General features: G+C 43.8%; 1 protein-coding gene and 1 long non-coding RNA gene across 5 annotated transcripts in view; one reads left to right on the plus strand and one right to left on the minus strand.

The window, feature by feature from the left end:
- The window catches only part of MSRA (methionine sulfoxide reductase A), a 425,721-nt gene that overhangs the window by 317,113 nt on the left and 91,007 nt on the right, over nt 1-17,601 (plus strand). The gene's annotated exons all lie outside the window — the stretch shown is intronic.
- Nucleotides 11,741-17,526, minus strand: LOC135982142 (uncharacterized). The gene is made up of 2 exons (XR_010599331.1): nt 16,673-17,526; nt 11,741-13,761 (listed from the first exon to the last, which is right to left on the minus strand). It is a non-coding gene; the product is annotated as an uncharacterized LOC135982142 (long non-coding RNA).

Here is a 17,601-nt window from a genome sequence, read left to right on the forward strand (position 1 = left end):
GTATGCATGGAAAATGCCGAATGTCTACTTTTAACAATGCAGGTACAGACTAAGATATTATTTGTTCTCCTGGTTTCTTAACTTTAGGATGATTGTGAGTAAAGAGAGAAAGGGCAGCTGTACCAATCAATCTGTATCAAATGGTTTTGCTGCCACATTGGTAGGTCAGTTTTACATTAGCTGTCGCTCTGGTTTGCTGATTATACAGCTGTAAAAGACAGAACCACCCTCATAAAACTAGAGAAAACCAAAATTCAAAGCTGGAATATTATTTCCATGCAGGGGAGCTAGGTGCACTTTGAGTTCATTTCCATATACACCATTGCTACCATAAAACCTAAAATTGAGAGTCTCACCTACCATGCCATTTCAGTGCAAACTAGAGGGGTCCCCCAGAGCAAGTATTGTACAAATAGGAGGATAAATTGTAAAGATACAAGAGCAAGCTCAGGGAGTCCCAATTCCTTCCTTGGTTGCCCTCTCCACATTGTCTTGGCTCTGTTGGCAAGGACATAGGGGGATGGAGCTTTGGCTTTACATATTTCTCTCCCCTAGCCACCACTCCAGCTCACTTGCCTAGGAGGGGAACTAGCCTCTCCAAGGATGACCTTCTGCCCTCCCATGCTGTGACCCGAGATGTGGGTAGCCCACACAGGGAGCAATGCTGTGCCTCACAGCGATCTTGCCCAATGTGAACACAGCCCACATCTAACGTTTAGTTACTCAAAGCTGTTTTCATTGGCATTAGATGAATGGCATGATACTTCTAATGTATCTCATGGGCCTGATTCTACAAGGTGCGGAGCGCCCTCATATGGGATGCACAGCACCACACGGAATCAGGCCTATGTAAGGAGCCTTACATAAAATATGGGTAGCAAATGCTACCAACTCTACAGCCTTCTTTAGAACTGTGCTTTCTGACCCATCGTCCGCAGGCTTTCCCTGATCAAGGGTTCCATTTTACTCACTAGAAGCCGGTGGCAAAACTGCCACTGGCCCAAATCGTGTTAACACTGAGAACAAATCTGAGGACTTTTTCAAACTAAACTGTTTTGGTTTGGCAATGTTTGGGCTTTAAGCTGCATCTTGAGTGCCTCCTCTGAGGTGCTGGCCACTCTCAGCTCCCATTGTGCCCCATGGTAGCTGTAGGTGCTCGGCAGCTCCATTGAACCAAGCTCTAAATGGCTCTTAGAGGCAAGAATTAACCCATAATTCCCTCCTAAACATCACTATCAAAACTACATTAAGCCTAGGGCATATCTTCAGCACAGACAGCAGACCTTGTTAGGTTCAAGCCAATTAAAAGGATTTATTTATTAATTAGCGTTGCAGAAGTAAAACAAAAGCAGCTTTCTTTGAGTTACTGAGCATTTTCCTTCCCAATCCCCAGCATTAAAGAAATATGCACATTCCCCCCCCCTCCCCCCACGATTGTTTTGACAGTAACAATTTTGAGCATTAGGTGAAAGGAAGGTATGACTTCCCCCACCCTGTTGTCTTGTCTACTGTGATAGATGGTCTTGTCTCTCTGATCAAATCCCTAGCATATCTATTGTTTATACTCCATTACAAGCAATGTGGGCTTGGAACTGTTTGCAAATCAGAAAGCTTGTGCTTGAAGATGGATTAATAAGATTAAAACACACTTCTGATAGCTGCTGCTGCAGCCATCCACATGCTTAAATGGGTCTGCATTCCAAGGTTTCTGGAATGAGGGCATGTTGGTGGCATTATTAGATTGTAGCTCCAGTGTTTTATAGCTTTTCAAATGTTAGGTTTATGTATAAATAGGAATGACTGCATAGTGAAGGTTGTAACTAGTTTTCCATTTTAAGTTCTTTTTTGACCCCACCTCCCTTTAACGGCTTTAAACAAAGCAGATTTCCAACCAAAATTGCTTGTGTTCTCTGTGTTATATGGCTACAGTTGAATTTTCCTTTCAAAGTTTGAAGTTAATCAGACAAGTAATCTTGGATATACACATTTAAAAGATGAGAAGTTTTCATATCTATAGAAGTCTCATAACATTTTTTATTTTTATTATTTTAATATCTTATCTGATATGATCTTATTAGATTGGTCTATAAACCCCAAATTTGTTTTATTTAGTAATCTTCATCAAGAGCTACAATGGCGTTTTGGAACATTGATATGGGAATTATTTCGGGGAAATTCTGTGGCTTGTGTTATACAGGAGGTCAGACTATATGGTCACAATTGTCCTTTCTGGCCTTGGAATCTATGAACTTAAGAAGGTTACATGGTTAATTTTAGAACTGTTCACTACGAAATATTGAACCTGTGTATAAACTCTGACTAACCGAGTAATAATCTGTATTCATTTTTTTTTAATAAAAGTAATTTTCTGGCCTTTTACATCACACGGAGAACCTTGTCACTGAAAGTATAAAAGTGTGGGTCTGAGTTCCAAAACCATTTTTACAAGTTCCTCTTTTACCATCTCCTTAATTGTAAATTATCTGAGCGGTCTCTCATGGCAAGCTGCCATTGTGCTTCTACTTCTCCAACTAGATTAGCAGTCTGATGGAATATGGGAGTCAGAGCATGTCAGATACGAGGTGAAGCAATGAATCAAGCAGCAGTGTCCTGAGAGCAGGACAAGCCAGGGTATCTTCATAAGATTAAAAACTTTTTCCAACATTCATTGTTTAAACAGATCTCTCTCTCTCTCTCTCCTCTTTTTTTTTTTTTTTTTTGGTATTCTCTATTTGTATTACCATAATTCTCCAGAACAGCCGAAAACAGGACTCTCTTGTGCCAGTGCCTAAGTCCCTTTGTGAATATAGCCCTAAATGAGTTGTCCAAGTCAGTAAATCTGTGGCAGAACTAGGAAATGAACCCAGATCTCTTAAGTCTTATTGGGTTAACCAGAAGACCATCCTTTCTCGAATGTTCCTTACAGTGTCTATATATTATACAGTACTTGCATAATAGATGCAATTGAGACTGTCCAAAATATTTCCATGTGAGTTAATGGCATAGTTTGTTGCAAAGCTGCTTGCTAACACAATACAATCTTACAATGAGGTTCAAAAGTTTAAAAGCATGTCTCCCCTGTTTGCAGCTTAATTGGCTGATTGGGCCCACCTGGCCTAATTCAGCTCTCTCAGGGCCAGTGTGGGGAGCACACCCCATCCCATCCCACCCTCAATCCCACCAAGTGGTCTTGGGGGGAAACTGCAAAGAGGAGACAGGCAGACAGAGACTCCAGCTGGAAGGAGCAACAGCTGCGGAAGCAGCCAAAGTTGTCACCTTCAGACATTCCGAGAACCTTCTACAGTTTTGACTGGACTTCCTGTGCCCTGTGCAGACTGGCTGCTTGCTCCCCCTCCCTCACAGTCTCTTTATGTCAGCTTCACTCAACACTTGCCCTGTCATCCTGCCCCTCCCCATACCTTTTCTTTCCATTTAGTTGATCCCCTCCTCAGTAATTCCCCCCCCCCAAAATGTGTGGCATTAACATGACGTTTGCTGCCATCACATTGTACACCGTGCTTGCATGTTCTGTCCCGTTCCCCACCCTGTGACAGTCTAGGCTATTTAGATTATACATTTTTGGGGGGCAGGGACTGTCCACTGCTCTGCATTTGTACAGCATCCAGCACAATGGGGCCCCATTTGTGTTTGTTCGTTAGGCACTACCGTAATGAACATGATTAATAATAGTTGTTTGTAGTGTTGTTGTAGCCATGTTGGCCGCAGGATATGAGAGAGATAAGGCAGGTGAGGTAATATCATATTGGTCCAATAAAAGATATTACCTCACCTACCTTGTCTCTGTCACGATTAATAATAATGTATTCATTAACAAAATGTTAGTGTGTTTCATCCTGAAGGATTTTAAATGCTTTACAGTATGACAACTACATATAAGAATCACTTCACTCATTACTGAGCTGCAGTCATCTCTGAGGTGAAACCCAACAGCTGTTTGATAGCACATAGTAATATTACATAATCATTTAGTGAAGACCAATACCGTATCCAGTTGAAACTACTGGGGGAATTCAGTTACCTGAGGTATTTGTCCAGTGCCATGGGATCTAATACTGCACCACCAGCACCATAGTTCCCCCCTCGTATCCCACTAGTATATGGGTTTCGTGCTGAGTCTTAAGGAAGCTTGCCATCTACTGAATCAACAACACCCCTTCCTGCAGCACTTAAGTATTCCTTGGAAGTCTCCTGTGTAAGAACCGATCCTCTCCCAAATCTGGCTAGCTTGGGAGAATTAACATAAAACCTTCAAGGCTTTCAGGTATTTGTTTAATAAAAAGCGAGGCACATATATGTAAAATATGTTTTGCAATATAGTAGAAATATAATAAACCGACAAAGTGTTTGAGCTCTTTCCTTCTGTACATGCACTATTAACTGAAATAAATTTCCATTAAAATATTTTTGTGTATTCCAACTTATTTAGCATATGTACAGGAAAGTGAAGAGCCATGGAAAAAGAAAGAATTGCAGACTGTATAAAGCATAGGAAACAGAGAATAATTACTGATATCATAGCAGTTAGATCAGATGAACCTGTCCCCTGCAGGAGCAAGATGCAGTTCTCCAATCCACTTCTCTCTCAGGTTAATTTTCCCCATCCATTCTCTAGAGGACAGCATTGGTGTATCAAGGTTCAACAGCTCTGCTGTCGCTTTTATACTAGCTCTGTAATTGGAATAGGCCACTCTACACAATGGTTTTTGTATCTAGAGTTTCTATATCAACACTCACTTGACGCAAAATTAATATCTGTATTGTAATTCTGAAACATGTTATTGCTAAAAGTAGAGCCAATTGATTTTGACTACACTTGCTGTTCAATATTAAAAATGTTCAAGAGATCAAATAACCAAGCTTAGCCACTTTATTGTCTAAAGACAAAGTAGTACAATAGCAAAAGGAAAGAGTTAATACCAAACCAATCTTCTCGGGAAGCGATTCTCTCAGCACCAGTTCACCTTACATAGAAGATGTGCTTCGAAATATGCATTCTGAACCACCTCTGTATGTACTAAACCTGTTTACAAGTTATAGGGCTTTCTATATGTCACTGCGTTCTAACCCACCAGTTCATACCAGTCATGTACCTTTTCTTAGCTCTTGTTTTGTTCCAAGTATGATCAGCCAGTGAAGGTACCAAGCTTGTACCAGGGCAGATTGTCTTTTGACACATTTCGTATTTTCCAGTGCCAAAGCTGACTTGAGTATATCTTGACATGAGTAAAAAGCATTGTGGGAAAAGCATAATACCATTCCGTTAGCATTACTTTCCAACACATTTTATATATATATATATATATATATATATACAGAGAGAGAGAGAGAGAGAGAGAGAGAGTATTAATTCTGTGCCCATAATACCTATTAATTTGATATGTACTATGCCTAATGTGTGTGTGTGTGTGTGTGTGTGTGTGTGTATGCTAACAGTGTGCAGAGATAGTTGGCAGGATCAACAATAGCAGCATAATTTCAGAAGTAAATGGACCCTTCTAGAAATGAAGTTAAGCAGCATGTTTTCTGCACATACCTTCCATACCAATATTCCCAAATGAAGTAAGTCATTTTATAATAATGCTCCTCTGGCACTGTCTCTGGCTGATAGAGGTAATTTAAAATGTGTTCTACCCACAATATATTGGTTTGGCAGGGGCCAGTTGCTGGTTTGACTTTGGCAGCAGCAAGACCCAGACGCCCAGCTCTGATTTATCTACTATATCAGTGTCATTTGGGAGTTAGTTCTATATGACCTGCCTTTGCTGGGGCCGCCTCTTAAGTCTGATGGAAAGTTGTATTTAGCTGTGTTACTTCCTTTTGTGATATTTTTGATCTGTTTTCTTCACTGTGATCTTGGAACCCTGGTTCAAAACTTCATTTCAATACTTGAGAAGTTACAGCAAAAATTTCCATTAACCATTACCATGAACGGAGCATCTAGTTGTATTGAGCATTTACCCTAATACGTGATCTGTCTTGTATGTTTCCAGCTCACTGTGTACAGCTGCTTTAGAGCGGAGTGTCATGATGGTGTACTGTGCATCACACTCAAGCATGGGTAGTCTTTTTGAGTAATCAGGAAGTTGCATGCAAAGGCCAGTATTAAATTTGTTTTTGTTTTTTAGCCCACCCGCACAGCATTCTGAGAACAGTGAAAGCAAGGTTTCACTAAATTCTGAGGACATGGGTCATGCCGTATTTTCAGAATCCTCTTCCCAGATCCCCAGATTTTTTGTCCTCTCTGCCTCCAAGGAGCTGTTCTGCTGAGCAATTAAGTCACTTTTGGGTTGTGATTTGGCAGTTTTAGTGTGACGGGTTCGGTCAGAGAGACCCCCTTGGGACTGGATGTGCTGAATTTACCTCTTAGCCCGTTTTGCCTGCCAGCTTGGGACTCCAGAACTCTGCCTTGCTGAGCCAGACACACTAGCCTGCTGCAACACAGACCTAAGTCTGTCTACGCCCCCAAAGCTGCAGACTTTAACCAAAAAATGCTCAGAAGGTCACCTGTTTCCAACACCCAGTTCCCAATGGGATCCAAACCCCAAATAAATCCATTTTACTCTGTATAAAGCTTATACAGGGTAAACTCATAAATTGTCCACCCTCTATAACACTGGTAGAGAGATAGTCACAGCTGTTTGCTCCCTCAGGTATTAATCACTTACTCTGGGTTTATCAATAAACAAAAGTGATTTTGTTAAGTATACAAAGTAGGATTTAAGTGGTTCCAAGTAATAACAGACAGAATAAAGTAAGTTATCAAGCAAAATAAAACAAAACATGCAAGTCATTGCATGTCATTGCAAAACATGCTAATACATTAAGAAACTGATTACACTGCTCTACAGCCAAAATGCTTCTGAAATAAATGTAGTCAAACTTTACTAATTCTGGGTCACTGAGAACGAAAATGATGCTTAAAATTGTTGATTGGCTCTAGTTTTCAAGATATGCTATTGGGTCAGTATATACAACCCTTGACTTGGGAATGGCAGAGGATAAGTGAGTTGTAAAGGGAAGGGATCTCAATTTAAACCAGAAATGACTAAAATACATCTTCGACTGGATCTATGAATAAATCTATGACTGGGTTTGGACAGTACTTGCTTTTTAGGCAAAACAATGAATGATGCAATCTGAAGCTGGTATTGCGTCATACATGATATGAATTGCATCATGTTATTCCTAGAAGTCATGGATGATGCAATAATAACGAAGCTTACATCACTCTGCTGAACAAATTGCCCTATATCAGCTCTAGAAATCATACAGTGTCGTGCTCTCTTATTTGTCAGTGTTTGATTTTGCAAAGGGACACATTTCTGTTTAGCCAAAGTGAGCAGAGATGCCTCGTACTTGTGTGAACAATGCAGATAACTTCTGCTGTGTTTGTGGTGAAGTGACTTTTGCATCACAAAAGCGCAGTATAACCACTATGGTTAAGAAAGCCTATCACCTTTATTTTGGCTGCAAAATTGGAGATCAGGACAAGAGGTGGGCCCCACACATATGCTGCAGCACTTCTACAACAAATCTTTGCCAGTGGTTGAACAGGAAAAGGAAATCTATGCCTTTTGCAGTGCCAATGATTTGGAGAGAGCCAACAGATCATACCAGCAATTGTTACTTCTGCATGGTGCCTCCAGTTGGGAAAGGTGTGTCAAAGAAGAAAAAGTGGACTGTGCATTATCCAAACATTCCATCAGCTATACGCCCAGTACCCCACGGAGAAGGACGGCCGGTTCCTGATGCACCAGAATCATTCTCACTTGAGTCAGACGAGGAAGAGGATGAAGCTTCTGGTCCTGAACCGTCAATATCATAGGACCCACATTTTCTCCCATCCTCCTCCTCTGAACCACACCTCATAACACAAGGTGAACTGAATGACCTTGTCAGGGATTTGGAACTACCCAAGAGTAAGGCAGAGCTGTTGAGCTCCAGACTACAGCAGTGGAATCTCCTGGCAGGTGATGTTAGGGTTTCCTTGTTCCGTGACAGTCAAAAGGATCTTGTCCCATTCTTCTTCCTTGGAGGTGATCTTGTAGCCTGCAACAACATCGATGGTGTGATGGCAGCCCTCAACATCGTTCACGATCCAGATGAGTGGAGACTGTTCATTGATTCATCGAAGACGAGTCTTAAAGCTGTTTTACTGCATAATGGCAATGTTTTGCCATCAATTCCAGTTGGTCATGCAGTCCATATGAAGGAAACCTATGACAACATGAAACAATTTTTGAGGTGCATAAACTATGACCAACATCAGTGGCAGCTTTGTGGCGATTTGAAGGTTGTTGCTCTCTTGCTTGGTCTGCAGACTGGATACACAAAGTACTGCTGTTTTCTCTGCGAATGGGATAGTCGTGCAAGAGATTCCCACTACATCAAGAAAGATTGGCCAGTCTGACAGTCATTGGAGCCTGGGAGGAAAAGTGTTCAGCATTCACCACTTGTTGAATCAAGGAAGATTTTGTTACCATCCTTACACATCAAGCTGGGTCTGATGAAGAACTTTGTCAAGGCCATTGACAAAACACAAGCAGCTTTCAAGTACCTCCGTGGAAAATTTCCAAGGTTAAGTGAAGCTAAGATAAAGGAAGGTGTCTTTGTTGGTCCTCAGATTCGTGAACTTCTTTGATCATGCACTGCGTGGCAAGGAAAAGACGGCATGGAAAGCCTTCCAGTTAGTGGCAATAAATTTTCTCGGAAACAACAAGGCAGACAACTACAGGTTGTTGGTGGAAAACCTCCTCAAGGCATACAAAAGCCTTGGTTGCAACATGTCACTAAAGATACATTTTTTGCACTCTCATCTAGATTTTTTCCCACCAAACTGCGGAGCAGTGAGCGACGAGCACGGCAAGCGATTTCACCAGGACATTGCAACAATGGAGAAACGCTATCAGGGCAAATGGAGCCCATCAATGCTTGCAGACTATTGCTGGACAGTGACAAGAGATGCTCTATTTAATGAATACAAGAGACAAGCCGAGAAGCGCCGAGTAGACACTGAATAGGACTAAACTATGTACATAATAGTTTTTTGCCTTTTGTTTCATAATAAATTTTATTTATATAACCCTTTTGCTGATTTGTAAAGTGTTACATAAACAGGACAGGTGAAATATTATCATGTAAAGCAACCATAAACACATGAAAAGACCTAGGTTTACCATTTATGATTAAAACTCTACTATCTACACAATATACATAGACATAAAATGTAAAAACTTAAATATCTTAGAAACAGTAGCCAATCAGTTGTTTTAATTGTCATATTTGAATTCAGCACATCAAAATACATAATAAATAGCACATTTTATCTCTGAAGCAGACAACTTCTCAAAAATTGTAGACCAGTGTTACAGGTAAATCTCACCCTCAGAGATGTTCCAATAAGCTTCTTTAACAGACTAGACTCCTTCCTAGTCTGGGCCCAATCCTTTCCCCGGTACAGTCCTTGTTAGTTCCAGCAGGAATCTTAGGTGAAAAGCAGGGGCCTTCTCATGACCGGGACATCCTTTGTTCTGTTCTACCCCCTTTTTATATCTTTGGCACAAGGCAGGAATCTTTTGTCTCTCTGGGTTCCCACCCTTCCTTCTAAATGGAAAAGCACCTGGTCCAGCAGTAGGACCTCAGAGATATGCTTCATATTTCTAATTTTAGATACAAGAATGCACCACATACAAATAGGATGAACCCACTCAGTAGATTATAAGCTCTGAAATGATACCTTACAAGAGACATTTTGCATAAAGCATGTTCCAGTTACATCATATTCACACTTATAAACAAATTTCCATAAAACATATGGAGTGCAACGTCACATTTAGTTTTAGCTAATCCTTCTGGTTTATTCCTGGAGAATAAAATTCTATATATCGTGGTTTGGTAAAATTCGGTTGTTCATCCTCCCATAATTAAACCTTATGACGCTTTAACCAAATACGTACACCTATATGGGGCAGAATCTTAGCTGCCATAAATAAGCATAGGTCCAATTATTTCAGTGGATTTACACCGTTGTACACCAGCTGAGGATCTGGCCCATATATGTTTAGAAGTTGAGTTTTCCTGAACCTTCCCGCTGTAATAATAACTAACTAGGAGCTCAATCCTGCTAACATGAAAGTCAATAGAAGTTCTGCCACTGGCTCAGTGGAAGCATTAGCAGGCCCCAGGTTTTGAACTTCTGTTTATACACTGGCTTCATAATCTAAGGTTTGATAAGGTGTTAACTTTAGCTCTGAGAAGAGGTGAGAGAAGCTCTGAGGCACTGTTCTTAATTTGTTGAAGTACATTTGTCGGGTAGACTGTGTTCTTTTAATGCTTTCCTCAAGTGCCATTTTGTAACTAAAATGCTCACAAAAAAATACTAAAATATTTTTAGTTGTCGAGTACAAATCAGATGGAGCTGCACATTTCCCTGGTGAGTAAAAGTGATGAGTTTGTGTTCATTAACTCAGGGCCATCTGGTGCAGACATGTTGCAGTCTGTGAATCAAACATGCATCAAACTCCAGGGATCAGAGTAACCACCAGACCCAATGTTTGGGGGGAGGCAAGAGGGAAAAGAGAGGAATCGACTATATCTCCTCCCGCCCCTCCATTAACTCTGCTGTGCAGAATATTTGATGATTTAATGCAGCTCTGCTGCAAAACCACATTGCAATCTCGTCAGTGACCATCTGAATAACGTTCAGGACACTCATCTCCCATAGAAGTAATTTTACCTGGTATCGCATCTATTTTGTGAATATGATGACTAAATAATATTCAATTTCTGTCCGTTTTGAAATAATGCAGGTTTGACAGTACAGACATATACATGCAAATTCAGAAAGATAAATCTAACCAGTTAGGTTCTGATCTCAATTCCCCTGGATTTACACCGATGTAACTGAACAGAGTTAGTATTGACATTGGTGCAATGGGATCAGAAAATGGTGCAAAGACCCATTGACATCTTTTGGAAAACTTAAAAAAAAATCATTTTGCTTAGAGGCCTGGTTCAGCAAACAAATGCAATATGTGTTTAAGCTCCATTGGCATTAAAAAGAACAGGAGTACTTGTGGCACCTTAGAGACTAACAAATAAGTACTCCTGTTCTTTTTACGGATACAGACTAACACGGCTGCTACTCTGAAAATTGGCATTAAAGGGAATTAAATTTCTGTTTAGAAGCACTTACTTAAAACTTTCCTGAATCAGGGCCAGAAACAATCCTGCCTGTTGATCTTCATCTCTCTTCATGAATATTCTCTCCACAAAAATATTTTTGTCTGAGTCCACCTGCTCCTGCTGATGCATCCGAAATCTTTTCTCACTCACCGGCCTGCAACCACTATTTGTCTGCTTCTCACACAAACGTCTCCATGGTTTCTTCACACTGCTCCTTCTACAGGTACTATCCTTCCTGAATTCATTTGTTAGGCCTCTACCTTCAACTCCTCAAGACCCACTTCTGCTATGATTGCTACGGAAAACAATGATAGCTAGTGTGGCAGCCAAGTATAGCTCATTTTATATATGTATGTATTTTAAAAGATTTCAGATGACTTGAAACCATCAAGCTGTGAGTAGCTAACCTGTATAACCATGTTATCTTATCTTCATTATGATAATTCTCCCTTCTGTTGCCAGCACAGAGTGCCCGAGGCAAAGCAACAGCGGGTCCGTTGCCCGGTGTGCTTCGCGCCAATAAACACACCAGGGGGAGAAGCAAACAAAGTTTATTTGGGATCCCAAAGCGGTGCAAGGAGACTGGCAAGTCTCAAATCAAGCACATTAACAGGAACAGTTTTTCTTCTTTTATACATTTTGCAGTTAAGCCTCACCCCCCCCCCCGCCCTTTCCGCTCTAGCCCTCCCTTTCTCCCCCCCATTCCTCCCTCTACCCCTCCCATCCCTGGTAATAGTTAAGTCATTCTTGGCAGCTATAAGCCTAGCTTGTTAGTAACTTCTTTAAACCGTTATCTTGTCCTTTTTCCCTTCAGCCAGAAACATGCAGGCCTCATTATTACTGCTTGAGCAGGGGGTTGCACACAGATAACTGGTTGCTTACATATTCCAATTGCACCTGGCTTTTGAGGTTGATTAGAGTTTAAACATGGAAGGATAGAGTTTGGTTCACTTAGGCCTAGTGCAGGAAGGCTTCATTGACACTTAGTGGCCTTCCACCCTCCCAAGTTACCTAGGGTGATGCCTAGTGACGTCAACAACTCCCTCCTTTGAGAATACTCAACAAGCTTTTGGCTGAGTTTTCTCATATTCTGTGGACAAGATATGATTAAGTGCTATGAAGCTGGGGTTTTCAATGAGAGGATATGCCGGGATTTTTGAGGAACGGGGGGCACAAAGCTTATGGAGGAGCATTTTAAAACAAGCAATTAGGAGGAGGGTGACCAGGCACAATACCACACCGGTGAGGAGGAGACGCACAAGGCCACCCCCCAGTCCTCCTAGGTTGGGCAACCAACTTCAAAGGGAATTGAAAACTGTGGGTTTCCTTTCCTGGGCCTTCCACTGCTTGAAAGCCTGTTTGGCCGACAGGATGTGCTTGTTAATGTCCTGTGAGTTTTCCGGGACATAAGTACAACATTCATTCCCAATAAGGGCACACACCCCGCCCTGGAGGCTAAAACATCATATAAGGCCTGTCTGTTTTGCAGGGACAGCAACCGGAGCTGGTATAGCTCTGAGTTAAGGCTCTTCTCTATGGCCAAGGTTTCATTGGCGAATGTGGTGAGAAACACAGAGAGTCTATGATAAAATTGGGTTAGCCGTTCCACCCCATAGGATGGGAGGAGGATCATACCCAACCTGTCTCCTTCCTTAATGGGCTCTGAGGTGGCATACAAAGATTTACGCTGCCTGTGGCCGCCAGGGGTTGTCCCTTAATGCATACTGGGATTCAATGGTACAGTTTTGTGACAAGGGGGTACCCAAGGTATTTCTTCCCCTACTGAACCATCCCCAACAGATATTTGACCAATTTTGGGGGACCACCCTCCAGGGTAACCCTGCTGCGTGGTGCAGGATTTGGGAACATACTCAGCAGTTAGAGAGGTTAAACTCTTGGGCAAAGCAAACCTTCAAGGACTCATATGTGTTTGTTTCCAAGTTAGTAGGGATCCCTTTCCATCCCACATGTGCCTTGGGGGAAACGGGAGGTAACGAAAGGAGTGTCCCTATGGCAAAGAGTACCACTGTGGCAGACCCTGGACCTGAACTCATGCTGGGCAGGTGACCCTAGGGCCTAACAATTACAATTCCCCAAATACCCACAAAATATCAATTACCAGTAGTAGGCAGATTAAAAACAAAAGGACCAGGCCACCAGGTTAGGCCGGCCCTGTGAGAGTAAACACAACCAACGCTTAGAGTTTTCACGGGGAGTGTGCTGCGACTGTCCAAAGAGACCACAGGGCATTCCCAGCAGGCCTTATTGTCTTTTGAATAACAGTTTAAGTCTCAGGTCGTCGCTGGTAGTCTTTTTCCGTAGGCTGGACGGTCCACCGTTCAGGAGCGGGCACTGCCTTCAGACGGGAGTGATTGAATCCAGTTCTTGTGTCCCTTGACCTTTGCTGCTGTGTGGGAGACCAGCAGGACGGTGTGGGGTCCCTTCCACTTCTCTTGGAGAGGCTTGTCCTTCCAGGTCCGAACGAAAACGGAATTGCCTGGCTGCAAGGAATGGACAGGGGCATCCAGCAGGAGAGGCTGCAAATTTCTGGTATACCTGTGGAGAGAACAGAGAACAGCAGACAGAGAGCACATGTACTGAGATAAAAAGCCACACCCCATTTCCCACTCCCCTGCCAGAACCGGTGTACCATTCATAGGCCATGCCCTTCCAAACATAATCTCGAAGGGACTGAGCCCTAACCTGCCCTTTGGGAGAGCGCGAATGCGGAGCAAAACAAGGGGTAAGGCATCAGGCCATTCGCTGAATCGAGCCACCAAAACGAAAAGGTATTTGAATCCTTGGGTCAGGGGGAACTTAGTAAAGTCTATTTGCCAAACCAGCCCCAGGCCTGGAGTAGGTTCCAGAGTGGCTGGTGGCACTGACACTCCTGGTCGAGGGTTGTTCTTTTGGCAGACTAGACATTCAGCCTGTACCTGGGAGGCCAGGGGTGTAAGAGCCTCCCTGCCAGCATATAATTCTTTGTTTCTTCACCAGGGTCAGTTCTTAATGTCTTTTGTAGTCAGGAATTCCTGGACTTTGTGGTTTCAATGAAGCAAGTGTTCCTTCTTCTCTTTTCCTGAAACAGTGTGGTTCAGCATCATGCAGGGGAGAGGTTACTAGCACATCACCCTGTCTTTAAATAGGCTTATCATCAGTCTGAGAGTCCTCCCGAGGTGGAGGGGTCTTTTTACAGTGAGAAGCCTGGGTCCAGATGGGCAGTCCTTGGTACTTCACAGCGGTGTTGGTGGTGAACAGGACTTGGAAAGGGCCTTTCCAGTGTGGAGCCAAAGCAGTTTTTCGTTGATGGACTTTACGTAGACTCAGTCTCCTTGTTTCAATGAATGGCAGGGCTGCTAGGGTCTTTGGGTAGCACTTCTTTTATCTGTGAGAAAAGAAACCTAACACATTTCATTAATGCCTGACAGTGTTTTGCAGATCTCATAGTTGCTTGGGCCCTTTCAGGCCCCCCCTTTTCTTGGCTGTCGGCCAAGTCTTAGCTTTGGGTAGTGTCCTTGGATGGTGCCAGCATCTTATCTTTGGACTGAGCTTGCTAGCTGTATTTTTTCCCTCAGTTAACTCGTTTTGTTCTTTTTCCTTCTCTCCTTCTTGGCTTCTTTTAACTTACAAAGGAAACTTCCACTCTTCACTTATACACCTTTTTCCAACAATGAACACATACACATTGCCATTATACACCCTTTCAGTAAAATAACTTCTATACAGAGCTTTGGAGCAACAAACCAGGACGAGCACACCCACTTTTGAGGAGTCCAACAAAGTTCAGGAGGCTCACAGTGGCTTTAAGGCAAGGGATGAGACCCACAGCAGCAATTAACAAGTCATCCACATATTGCAGGAGGAGGACCCTGTCCTCATTGTCCCACTTCTCCAAGTTTCTGGCCAGGGCCTGGCCGAAAGGGGTGGGGGAATTTTTAAATTCCTGGGCCAACACTGTCCAACAAAGCTGCTTTTTAACCCTCCTTTTGTCATCCCACTGGCTCCACTCTGTGGCTTGCATGGCTGAGGGCTCAGTTGCAAGGGTCATTATCCAGGTATTCTCTTGGGGTAAGGTGAGGGTTATTTCATCTTGGGTGAAATGCAGGGTGGCACCTAAGCGACAAAGCAGGTCCCGTCCCAGTAGAAGTGTTGGACAATTAGGGAGGTAAACCAGTTTGTGAGATAGAGTTCTGTTTCCCAAAGCACATTCCGCTGGGGCATATACTGGGCATTTGGTTCCTTTCCCTGTGGCACCCACCACACTGAGGGACTCTGACACAGGCAGCTCAAGGGGTTGATTTACGGCGGTTCGTGCAGCTCCAGAGTCTATTAAAAAGTTGATGTCCAAGTCTCCCACCCTCATGTTTACTCGGGATTCCAGGGGCAGGATAGTCCGTCTCCCCTGACACTCCTATTCTTGATCCTCCGCTGCCATCATAGGGGTACCTTCCCTTTTGGGGCACTCATTTTTCCAATGTCCCCCCTTCCGGCATCTGGCACACTGGTTGCGACCCAGACGCCTTTCCTGTGAGCCAGGGCGCCCACGCCCATGTCCTTTCATTCCCCGGCCCCTTCCACCTTCCTGGAATTTTCCCCTGCCACCGGCCTGTACTGCTGTGACCATCATTTTCGCCTGCCTCTTTTCCTTTTCTTTAGACACAACCTGATTACGCTCCACCTCAGACAGCAGGGTTCGCATAAGGACATTACAATCATCCCAGTCAGGCTTACAGCTAGCCAGGCACCCTTCAAAGACCGAGATAGACTTGCTTGGGTTCGTAGAGAATTCCCCTGCCTGTGCCTTAAAGGCTGCTAGGTCCACTGGATTAAAAGGCACATGAGTGTAAACCTGCATAGTAGTGGCCTGATTCCTATCTGAGCCATGTCTGGACACCATAGTCTCAGTGATCAACGGATAAAATTCCACCGAGGGGGCAATCTCTGGGACCTGAGACACCTTGTCTTTATATGGGGGGGTGTGATAGCCGAAGGGGACACCGGACCTGCCATTACAGCTGTGGGGGGGTTCTGGGGACTAACAATAGTTACTACCGAACCTGTCGGAGTCAAATTACACTTTTGCAAAATATCTAACCTATCTCTTAACAACATAAACAACTGTACATACATATGTTCATTCCATTTACCCGTTTGCTGACAAAACAGAAGTAATTGAAGGATCGTGTTATAATTAAGTGATCCTTCCGGTGGCCACCTTTCCTGGTCCTCTAGCTGATATTGAGGCCAGTCTACTGTACAGAACCTTTTCAGTTTACTTTTAACCAACGGATCCGATCCAAACACTTTCCAGTTCACCAGAATGCATTCCAAGGGTGTACACCTTGCCCTGCCTGCCATACTCTGTCCCTGCCCCATAGGGAGACACTGGGCGTCCCCAGGTCATAACAGGTAGACACTGGGCGTCCCCAGGTCAAGACAGATAAAGTCCCCACTGGACTTTTCCTACCTTATCCAAGGGTCCGGTTCTGCACCGTCGCCCTATCCATGGGACCGGTTCCCCACCGTCGCCCGCAGCTGCTTCTCCACTACTCGAGCGCATTGCACCGTTGTGCCCTCCGGGGTCGACCAAACCACGTCTCCGCCGAGGCCCCTGGTAAAGTCACCGGTGCGCGCTGGGCGTCGGTCGTCACCGCAATCTGTCGACCTCCGAGAGGGGTCCGGGCAAGGCTAAATTTCAGCCTCGAGCCCCACGTTGGGCGCCAAAACTGTTGCCAGCACAGAGTGCCCGAGGCAAAGCAACAGCGGGTCCGTTGCCCGGTGTGCTTCGCGCCAATAAACACACCAGGGGGAGAAGCAAACAAAGTTTATTTGGGATCCCAAAGCGGTGCAAGGAGACTGGCAAGTCTCAAATCAAGCACATTAACAGGAACAGTTTTTCTTCTTTTATACATTTTGCAGTTAAGCCTCACCCCCCCCCCCGCCCTTTCCGCTCTAGCCCTCCCTTTCTCCCCCCCCATTCCTCCCTCTACCCCTCCCATCCCTGGTAATAGTTAAGTCATTCTTGGCAGCTATAAGCCTAGCTTGTTAGTAACTTCTTTAAACCGTTATCTTGTCCTTTTTCCCTTCAGCCAGAAACATGCAGGCCTCATTATTACTGCTTGAGCAGGGGGTTGCACACAGATAACTGGTTGCTTACATATTCCAATTGCACCTGGCTTTTGAGGTTGATTAGAGTTTAAACATGGAAGGATAGAGTTTGGTTCACTTAGGCCTAGTGCAGGAAGGCTTCATTGACACTTAGTGGCCTTCCACCCTCCCAAGTTACCTAGGGTGATGCCTAGTGACGTCAACACTTCCAAGACCACCTTCATTCACTTTCATCAGGCTGGGGGTTGGGGTGCGGGAGGGGTGAGGGCTCCAGCTGGGGGTGCGGGC

This window comes from Chrysemys picta, chromosome 3, assembly GCF_011386835.1.
Source record: "Chrysemys picta bellii isolate R12L10 chromosome 3, ASM1138683v2, whole genome shotgun sequence".
Taxonomy (NCBI): domain Eukaryota; kingdom Metazoa; phylum Chordata; order Testudines; family Emydidae; genus Chrysemys; species Chrysemys picta.